We start from the raw sequence: 10,734 nt of genomic DNA, 5'->3' as shown, positions 1-10,734 counted from the left end.
TTTCTCAGATCTGTATCCCAAGGTGGTCAGTTGTTCCAATAATGAGCTTTATATGGGTTTTCCCTCTAGTTTAGGATACACGGTCTAGGATCAGGTATCGTGTTAAATTATCACGTCTCTTTATTCTCCTTCAATCTGGAATTGTTTCTCAAGACTTAATCATTCATTTTTGTAACACTAGCATTTTTATAGAGGAAAGGCCAGACATTTTAGTTTATTTTTTATTTTTTTTAATATATTTTATTTTTTTAAAGATTTATTTATTTATTTGGGGGGGCGGGGGAAGGGGCAGAGCGAGAGAGAATCTTAAACAAGCTCCTTGCCCAGCACAGAGCCAGACACGGGGCTCAAACTCAGGACCCTGATATCAACACCTGAGGAGAGATCAGGAGTTGGATGCTTAACTGACTGAACTCCCCGAGCGCCTCAAGGCCAGTTATTTTATAGGATGGTTTTCAATATGGGTTGGTCTGAAGGCTCTTCTCCATTGGATTGAGTTTATACACAGAAGGCCAGAATACCCCAAAAGTGAGACTGACGGGAGACACATTAACACCAAATAAATATCCTGCTCTCATCACATTCCCTTTCTACCCCTCAGATTTCACATCTATTGATGATTCTTCCCTGAGACAATCTTTATTGTGATCGTTGCAAAACACGGGTTTTCAACCCCATAACTCCCCACCCATTCATCGGTTGGCAGGACTGAGGCAGTTTATTAAAAACTACTCTTTTTAAAGAAAAGCCCAAACTGTGTAAATTTCTACAAGTGGATGTCCTCAACTCTAAGTAAGTTCTTATCACATCTGAAAACTCAGGTGTACGAGAGAGGCGTCCCTCAGCTCACAACATCTGATTCCTGCTGTCACTGTCTGACTCCTGAGAAGGGTTTTTAAAGAACTCATTTCCTCGACTTTGATTTGAAATCACCTTCACCATGGCCCTTGTGGGCGTCTGATGGATTATCACACAACCAGTGGGCTGGTGAGGGAGGCTGTGAGAGCCCCCCTGTTGCCAGGCGATGGAAGTCACAAGGCCTTAATTCCTCCCACCACGGACGGATCCTTAAGGTACAAAAGGAACCTATGTGCGTCATTCCAAGGGATCAGAAGCTTGGTCACAAAGAAGTGAGCTCTTGAAATGTCTGATGTCCTGGCTTTAAAACAAAGGTTCTACAAGCCCAGTGACACCTGACGACTGTGGAGTCTCTGCTTTGAATTCATGAGCTGTAGTGATTTCTCTCCTCCCCTGTGGGTTCTGAACGATTTGCCTTATCCATTCATTCCTTTCATAAAATCCTACTTGCTATCTCCATTCTGTCCCTTATTCCTTGCTCTTACCGTATGGTTTCAGTGCTGGGCTCTAGAATGAGACCTACGTGGATTTAAATCCTTTCCTGTCATGTCCTAGTGGGGCACCTGGTGCCCCCCAGTTCCTTGACCACAAAATGGGGACACTATTGGTAGCGACTTCATAAGAAGATGACATAACACAGTAAAAAGCGTCCAAAGTGTTTGAAATCTTGATCGTGAAGCCTGTTAAAGAAGCTGTTTTTATTACTCAAACTTGCCATTTTTATATTAGTCAGTGACACAAGTCGTTACAATTAATTTGGGAACCATGACAAAAACAACTGCAACAATCCCATTAGCCCAAACAATCCACTTTGGTCATTCTTGTATTTCTATTCATTCTTTAAAAAAAAAAAAAAGTGTTTTTGGAACTCTACTTTCATTCCTTTGCATTTTTGCATTGTACTTGTTAATGCTACAAAATAGATTTGTAATTAGTATCTTTAATGACTGCGATAATTTCGTTGACAAGATGAAACATGATTTGCTCATTGGTTGACCTATCCAATTGAGGTGATTTTCAAGTTCTGCTGTTAGTAATATCTCTGCAGTGACCAGTATTTTGACTCTTGTTTCTTGCTATTTTGAATAATTCCTTAAAGGTACAGTTTTGTTTGTTTTTTTTTTTTTTTTTTTTAAGATTTTTTTATTTATTTGTCAGAGAGAGAGAGGGAGAGAGAGCGAACACAGGCAGACAGAATGGCAGGCAGAGACAGAGGGAGAAGCAGACTCCCTGCCGAGCAAGGAGTCCGATGTGGGACTCGATCCCAGGACGCTGGGATCATGACCTGAGCCGAAGGCAGCTGCTTAACCAACTGAGCCACCCAGGCGTCCCTAAAGGTACAGTTTTATGAGCAGAATTACTGAGTCAAAAGATGAAGATGTCTCTTAGCTCTTAGTATACATTATAAACAGTTTCACTGAAAAGATTATTACAATTTGAGTTTCACCAGCCATAGATAATTTGGAATTTTTTTTTAAATGACAGAGGCTTCTTTCTTTCTTTGGTTCTTAAATGTTTGAAAAAATTCAATAATAAGAACACTATAGCTTGAAATAATATATTATATCTAGCCTTCTGATAGCATTTCTCATTTTTCTCTTGGTTACTTGTCTACTTAGCCTGCTTGGGGCAGGGACTGCTGATTGGGCCCTGACATTCATTCTCCTCTTCCTCATAGGTGACAGAATTTCTGATTTTTAGCCCAGCATATGACTGATGAGAAGAAAGAGGATACTTTCCAGCTTTCTTTGTAGCTGCTTCAGCATCTCTCAGAAAGCTGCAACCCAGGTGGCAGTTAGGGCTGAGGTCTCTTCTGAGGCTTGACTGGGGAAGGATCCATGTTCAAGCTCATGTAGTTCTTGGTAAGATTCAGTTCTGTGGACCTGAGGGACTCAGATCTTTACCAACTGTGGACCAGAAGCTACTCTTGTCAGGTAGACTTATTTGAATGTCAGCATCTTCATCAAAGTGAGCAAGGGGGAGGCCAGTAAAGAATACGTTTGTGGGATGAAGTTACCATCCTCTGTAACAGAAGTCCTATCCCACCACCTTCGGCATGTTCCATTTGTTAGAAATAAATGATAAGTTCTATTCACACTCAGGGACACGAATTTACATAAAAGTGTGAGTACCAAAATGTGGGATATTTGAGGATCATCTAGAGTCTGCCCAACACAGGGGAGGTACAAAAGTGGTATGCTCCATTTCTGGAAGTTGTTCTTAAAAGGAGACTGTGTGCCTTTTTCATACTTGCTAAAATGCACATTTGATGGCTAGAGCCTAAGTAGCCATTTTGTACCACATAGAGGTAACTTCATATGTTATAGGGTAACATAATGATAAAATTAGTCCTGGATTTTTAAATGTATTTGTGTGTGTGTGTGTGTGTGTGTGTGTGTCTGTGAGAGAGAGAGAGACAGAGAGACAGAGAAAATTTTTTACTCTTATTTTGGAATCCCAGTCACTTGAAATCATAACAAATCTTTTTTTTTTTTTAATTAAATTTAAGAATCATCAGTATTTATTGTTTTTTAAGATTTTTTATTTATTTGACAGAGAGAGAGAGAGAGAGAGAGCACAAGCAGGCAGAGAGGCAGGCAGAGAGAGAGGAGGAAGCAGGCTCCCTGCTGAGCAGAGAGCCTGTTGGGGGCGCTCAATCCAAGGACCCTGAGGCCATGACCTGAGCCTAAGGGAGACCCTTAACCCATTGAGCCACCCAGATGCCCCGAAACCATACCAGATCTTAACTGATAGGCTATTTATTGTGGTAATTTTAGTCATCGTGTATTTTTATAAAGTTATTCTGTTAAGATCTGCTCAAGTTGGAGTGCTGGGTGGCTCAGTCAGTTAAACATCTGCCTTTGGCTCAGGTCATGATCTCAGGGTCCTGGGATCAGCCCTGCATTGGGCTCCCTGCTCAGTGGGGAGCCTGCTTTTTTCTCTTCCTCGCAGCTCCCCCTGCTTGTGCTCTCTGTCAAATAAATAAGCAAATATGTTAAAAAAAAAAAAAAAAACTGCTCAAGTATTATGTACTTTTATATAGTATAGTTTCTATTTTAAAATCTCTGTATTTGGTATAAGATTATATTTATCGTTAAAATTTTTTGTTCAGGGCGCCTGGGTGGCTCAGTGGGTTAAGCCGCTGCCTTCGGCTCAGGTCATGATCTCGGGGTCCTGGGATCGAGTCCCACATCGGGCTCCCTGCTCAGTGGGAGCCTGCTTCCTTCCCTTCCCCTCTCTCTGCCTGCCTCTCTGCCTACTGTGATCTCTCTCTGTCAAATAAATAAATAAAATCTTTAAAAAAAAAATTTTTTTGTTCATGAAAATTTTCAAGTTGTATCCATTATACAATTTTTTTTAATGACCCAGCCTGTGGCTTATTTTTCATGTATTTTTATATGAGTGCAGGATATTAGAAAGGGGCTATTTCAAGGGAGGGAATATAGTGGAAATAGGGGATGTCTGGAGTCTCAGAGACCTGAACTCAAATTTCTTTCACAACTTAAAAGCTCTGAAGCCTGGGACCACTTCCCCATCTTCTCTGATATTTAATTTCCTCATCTGTAGAATAAAGTATTAAAGCCCCGTTTATAACCTTGAAGAGATTAGACAATGTACGTAAAAGAACTTGATGCACAGTAGTCTCTTGTTATGAGAACGATGTCATTATTTCTGCTCTTAACTTTTTTATTTCCTCCTTGGGAAATTTTTTTTCTCAAAAATCTTAAGAGCTTCATGTCTTTTTCTTCTTTAATTAAACAATTGGAGTTTATGAATTTATTTCTAAATCCTGCTTGGCCTCTTTTCATGCTCTGATATGTATTCATTATTTCTATTATTTTCTCAATGATATGTTATTGTATGATCGATCTCGTCTTTGGTCCAGTGGTTACTAGAAGATTTTTTTAAGAAGTTCCAAGTGGCTGAGGTTTGTTGTTGTTGTTATAAACAGCTGCTTTTAGTTTTATTGCGTTGTGATTAGGGAATGTGGCCTACCCCATTGCTACTCTTTTGAATTTATTGAGATGGTCTTCATTTCCAACCATATGATTAGTCCTTGGGAAATGTTCTATGATCTCTCAGAACGATCTACTTTCTGTAGAAGAGAATAGTAGCAGGGGTCTCAGCGAGGTGAAAGTTCAGGTTCAATAACACCAGAGCAGGATGCTGGGCAAAACCCAACATGGCAACACGTGCTGTGTGTGGTCCGAAGCCTGTGGAGAGCCCAAAGTCCGTCCGTAATGGGCTCTAGTCATATGGGTGCGCACCTACTGGACTGAGGTCCATCCAGATTGCTGGGTGGAATTTGTTCAATGAAAGACCATACAAGAGAACAGCATCAGGCATGTGGGCTGGACTCGGCATCAGACTGACCAGGGAATCGCTGTCTACAGCAAGTGTTACCAGGTGCAGGTACCTGGGGATGCTAGAGTGCCCTAGAAGTTAGAGAATATTCCTGGGAGTTCCTTCTATGGCTCCATGGTCTGGGAAGTGGAAGTTAAAATATTTTTACCTGAGTCAAAGATTATATATATATATATATATATTTGATACATAACAGTTTGCTGTTGCTAAGACCTTAGTTTTTTTCTTATTTTTTTTTAAATAGAAGTGTTATTTTACCCACTGACTGTATGATACATATCAAAAGTACACATGCATGCACACACATTTGAAGGTTTTTCCACATCCCATCACCCTGTACTCATGCATTATCACAGTTGTGTGGACACTTGGCTAGATGTGAGAAGATCATATGCCATCTTCTACTTTAAATATAGAGTAAGCTAGAGAAATAGTATTTCTCCATATAAACTCTGCTGTCCTTTAAAATGTGAACACTTACTCATTGTCTCTAGAATCTGACTCATCATTCCATAAATATTCATTTTAGTGCTTTTTATTATACTTAAAAAAAAGATTTTCTTTATTTATTTGAGAGAGTGAGTAAGAGAGAGCATGAGGGGAGAAAGTCAGAGGGAGAAGCAGACTCCCCATGGAGCTGGGAGCCCCACACAGGATTCAAGCCCGGGACTCCAAGATCATGACCTGAACCGAAGGCAGTCACTTAACCAACTGAGCCGCAGGTACCCTTTATCATACTTTTCAATGGTTCTTGGCTAAATGAGGGACCTTTGGGTAATAAAGAGACATTTGGACAATTTGGGGTACAGGGACGTAGCAGGGAAGTTTCAGGTTCTGATGTAATTTCATATTGCGCCATAATTTTTGTATTAAAACATATTTACCACCTTCAAACATACAATGGTGGCGAACCTTTGAATATTTCCTACAATGTTCCAGAAGTCAGAATCGATCCAGGTAAATTACTGAGCAAGTCAAGATGTCCAAAACAGCACACCAGGTTCCAAAGAAACCATTGAACAATGATCCACAAGGTCTGCCAATGTTCTCACATGATTGCCTTTATTTTCCAATAATAAGCTTTCAGGTTCTTTCCATGCCATTAATGGATGAAGATATGGAACAGGGAAAGGATCTGGGCTTGGGAGGGGTCATTCTAATCTAAAGACTCTGAAGCCCCTTGTCAAGGAGATGGTAGGCGGCCTGTAGGAAGGAGCTTTTGTCTTCTAGTATTTTCCTTAACCAGAGGGTCCTAAGTACTAACACTCTGGGCCATTGGTCATACTGAACACTTTGACACAACTGTTGTTCATCTGTTAGCAGGGATGTGAATGCTTCAGGAATGAGAATTTTCCTGTAGCTTAGACGGGCTATGTGAATCAAAATTCTCTTATGTTGTCAAGACCAGAGGCTGATGCCCAGACCCAAGATTGCCTTGTCTGACCCGTAAAGGAAGACAGAAAATGCCTATTTTCTGTAGGTGGAACAGACTTCAAAAAAGCATCTGCTAGGATATCTTGGATTTCTTATTTAAATGTTGAGAAAAGGTAAGAAGAGAATGCCCCCGGAACAGGCATGTTGTATTGAGATGTGAGTTATCTGCTATCCACCGGCCCTCAAATTTCCTCATCATAGACAACACACAAGTTTCACACCAAGAGTGACTTGAGATGAGAACCTCCTCTGTGCAGTTCTGGAAGATATTTTTGTATAATTCTTGTTGTGTAAAGATGCCACTTTTGATATACCAAGTAAGGCAAACGTTGATAAGGATCTTTGTAAGGAAGCAGAACTTGCCAGGCTTGTTGAGCGGAGGCCAATCCTCTCATCCCTGAGGGGGCCCTGATCTTTTGGGAGGAGGCAACAGCTCCTACCTCGTGACAGACATTTTCATCTCAGAGGAGGTTGATTCAGCATCCTGGACCCCCTGGGAGGTACACATTGGGAAGCTGGGCTACCATTTGCTTTGGCTTTCTCTGTAGCTCCTTTTCTGGCAGCGAGCATACTGTTTCTCAGAACATCTAGGTTCAATACTAGCAGAGTATCTAAAAGAAGTGAAAGCAAGGAATGGGTTAATGGATCTTGGGATTCCTCTGTAAAGGGGAAAGTAGATGAGAAGCTGGGGGAGTCCAGAATCTGTCCCTCCATCCCCCCGTGATTTCTTGGGTAGTGTCCAGGTTTGGCAAATCTCATTGGTCTAAGAGAGCTGGGAGGAGGCTAGAGCTTCTGGTGCCTTGACTGAGGCTGGACTTTGCTTCCTCGTGAATTTACGAGCATCTGTCCGATGGAAATTGGCGCTTGATGTACGACTCGTCAAAGGCCTGCTGACACTACTCAGATTCATCACAATTTCTTCAGTTAAATCCCACCTGGTGGATGGGGGTGAAATGGTTTTGCTGTCATCTCCCCCACCTTCTTTTTGCTGTCTTTCAGTCTTAGCAATCAAGAGAGAGAAGGGATCAAATTCCATCGCAACATCTGTTTTTTTTTTCAGAAGGTTTTGCTGAAAGGCTGCCAGTCAGATATAGCAAAATATCACGTACAGAATTATCAAACTTAGAGAATTCAATGCCTTGAGCATTTTGTCTGCATCTTTCCCCCTTACCTGGAATGCCTTCTGTGGTCTACCAGGTAAACTGAGGCCTGGAAGGACCATTTCCTGTCATCTCCAGCAAGCTTTTAAGGAAACTTCCTTTCCTTTACCCAGCTCCTATCTGCTACCATCTAACCTCTGCATTAGGAAGCCTCTTTTCTTCCATGTTTTAACATGTTTTGTACAGACCATTATTATAGTCCTTATCATGGTATATCATGGTTAATTGTAAATGAGCCCCATTGTCTCCCTTCTCAGATTCTGAACGTCTAAGACTGTCTCCTTCTTCTCTTTATCATCACAAGCTAGCCCTGAGGCTGGCATACTGACATCTGCTCACAGATGTTGGTTGAGTGGCTCTCGGCTTTTCCTGCCTGCTGCTGAGTGGAGATTGTGGACCCCGAGACCCAGGGTTGCCAGCGTCATTTGCACGAATGAAAGGTACAACTTTAGAGAAGGAGATTTTCTGAGCATGCTCCGATCGGAGGCAGGTGCAGAAGATGGGGGAGGGCAGAATGGTGTCTGTTCCCCTAGTTCCAAGCTTGCTCACTGTTCAGAGAGGAGCTGAAGGTTGAGAAGGAAAGAGCTATTTCCCGAGGACACAGTAAGATCCTGGACACGGGGTGTCAGCCTGGGACTTAGGGGGCATTGTGCAACACAAGCCTGGGGGAAGGGGCACCACCCACTTCTATAAGAAGGGCACAGAGATGACTGCAGGGACTGTCATACCGTTTGTCACCGTGAGTTACAGCCTCCCAGAGACAGTGCTTTTAGGAGAAGAAATCTTACACATCTGTGCCCCAAAAGAAGGGGCTTGGCTAAGGCCAGTCTTTTGAAAATGACTGGAGGGCAGCAAACACTAAAAAAGAGTTCAGAAGAGAGGGCTGTGAGCATAGGGGACATCCCAGGACAGACTGACTGGGGACTTGGGAACAGAGACTGATGGACTCCCAGCCTGCAGGTGGGTGTGCCCAGCCGGCACCTTTGGGTTTAAGGATAGCATAAACCTTAACTTGTACTGTCTGATAGGCTTGGGAAAGCTAGGGTTATAAAGATGTAATAACCAAATAGTTTTGAATAGAGGACACGTATAAAATGCGAAAAAAATCTCATGCTCTCCAGAACGAGGATATGATTAGGTGCTTTCCGTAGATATGTCAAAACATGGATTGGGCAGCGTGGGGTAGGGGCGAACTTTCCATTTCCTGTGTTTGTCAGCACGGATCGATCATCTGAGTGGGCTTTGGACGTGGAGGGTTCACCTTGGAAGATTTAAGTCCCGGAGGGGAGAAAAATGTGTTTGAGAGGAGGTTGGGAAGGAAGTCGTGGGCGTCCGACCGCCAGATACTTTAACGGGGAATTTACCCCTGGTGATTCAACCACGGTCAGGGTCTGGCCTTTCGCGTTTCAGGTTCAAAAAACTGAGAAAATTGGTTTTGTCAGCAACCGAGGTAAGATCCATTTATCGGGCCCTCCGTCATCCTAACCGAGCGGACGAGAGACAGATGTGTAAATCAAAACGGCATTTTATTAATTTACAGTGACAAGGAAAATCGGCCAGGAGATCAGACACACATTCGGTTTCAAGCACATTCTCTCCCCGCGGTGAGATCTACGTGGGAAGTCAAATTATCATCGGGAGACAGCCAGGCGAGGCAGGGATCGCAGCGAGGAGAGGAGCTGGTTGTCTGCTCGGAATGTCAAATGAAGCTGGAGGCTTCCCTCTGCACCAAAGGGACGTGTCTAGAGGGGATCAGACAGACTGCCATCAGGGGACCGGTCACCTGCGCTGAGCCCGAGAGCTGGGCGGGCGCAACGCCGGCTTCCTGTTGGACCCCTCTTGTGCTGTGCCGGCTACCCTCTGGGCTGACCCGCTTTCTCCAACCACATCACTTCCACCGACTCAGCCACAGTCCTGTCCTTTCCCTTCTCTGCTTTTGCCTTTACCCCCTCCCACCGCAGGGAGTCCGCGAAATGGACCGTTGTCCCAGGGTGACCCTGACCTGGGGTCTGCAGTGCGTGTCACGTTCCGTGGAGGCAGGAAGCCTCAGATAGTCAGGTGTGATCAGTGTGTAAGCCAAACAACCCCTCCAGGCTCTGCCTGTCAACCTTCAGGCCAGATCCAGAGGAGGCAGAGGATGCTAGAGAATTGTTAATGAAGGGTGATCAATGCCTTTCTCCTGGAACAGAGGCTGCCTCTCCTGGGCAAACCATCTGCCGCCTTCATTGAACCCCGAGTAAGCTGCTGGTGGGAGCCGGGGATGAGAGGCGGCTGCAGTCCTAGAATCACAGGCTCATTCTCTCCGTTAGCCCTCACACAGTGAGGTTCGAAGCGCTCAGCATGTTAGCTGACACCTTTGTGAAAGGGAAGGACTAGCCTCCAGGTTCAGCTCTGGTTCGGTTTGCGGGGGAAGAGACATTTACTGCATTCACTGCTTCGGGGGCTGCCCTTGGGTCCAGCCTCCATCGTCCCTTCCGTAGGGACCTCTCCTGCAAACAGAGTGACCCATGGGAATCCTCCCTTTACCTTAATACCATCGAACAGGAAATAGTTACTGAAAGCTTGTCATGCACCAGACCCTGTTCTAAGCCCTTTACCCATTAATTTGTTTCATCTTTACGACAATCCCGTGGGGTCAGGTACTATTATGATCTTCAGGTTGCAGAGGAGACAATGAGGCACAGGAAATGTAAGTAACTTGCCTGAGGTCACTAGCTAGTAAGTGACAGACTCAGAATCCAGACTGGTTCCCAGCCTCTCCGATCACCTGCATTGTCAACCAGAGAGAAAAGGTTTCTCTAAATGTCATCAGCCCTCTGTACACAATGGTTAACATCGCAGCCGACCAAACTAGCTCTTACTATCTGAGTTTCTAGGAATCTTCTTAAAAACTGGAGTATCTTAACAATCGATACTT

At 43.7% G+C, this 10,734-nt stretch overlaps 1 pseudogene; it reads right to left on the bottom strand.

Annotated features, from left to right (window-relative positions):
• Positions 1-5,645: 5,645 nt before the first annotated feature.
• Positions 5,646-10,283, bottom strand: LOC116582049 (annotated as a pseudogene).
• Positions 10,284-10,734: the final 451 nt, after the last annotated feature.

This window comes from Mustela erminea, chromosome 21, assembly GCF_009829155.1.
Source record: "Mustela erminea isolate mMusErm1 chromosome 21, mMusErm1.Pri, whole genome shotgun sequence".
NCBI lineage: Eukaryota > Metazoa > Chordata > Mammalia > Carnivora > Mustelidae > Mustela > Mustela erminea.
The sequence above is the reverse complement of the archived record's forward strand: the minus strand, read 5'-3'. Positions and strand labels throughout refer to the sequence as shown.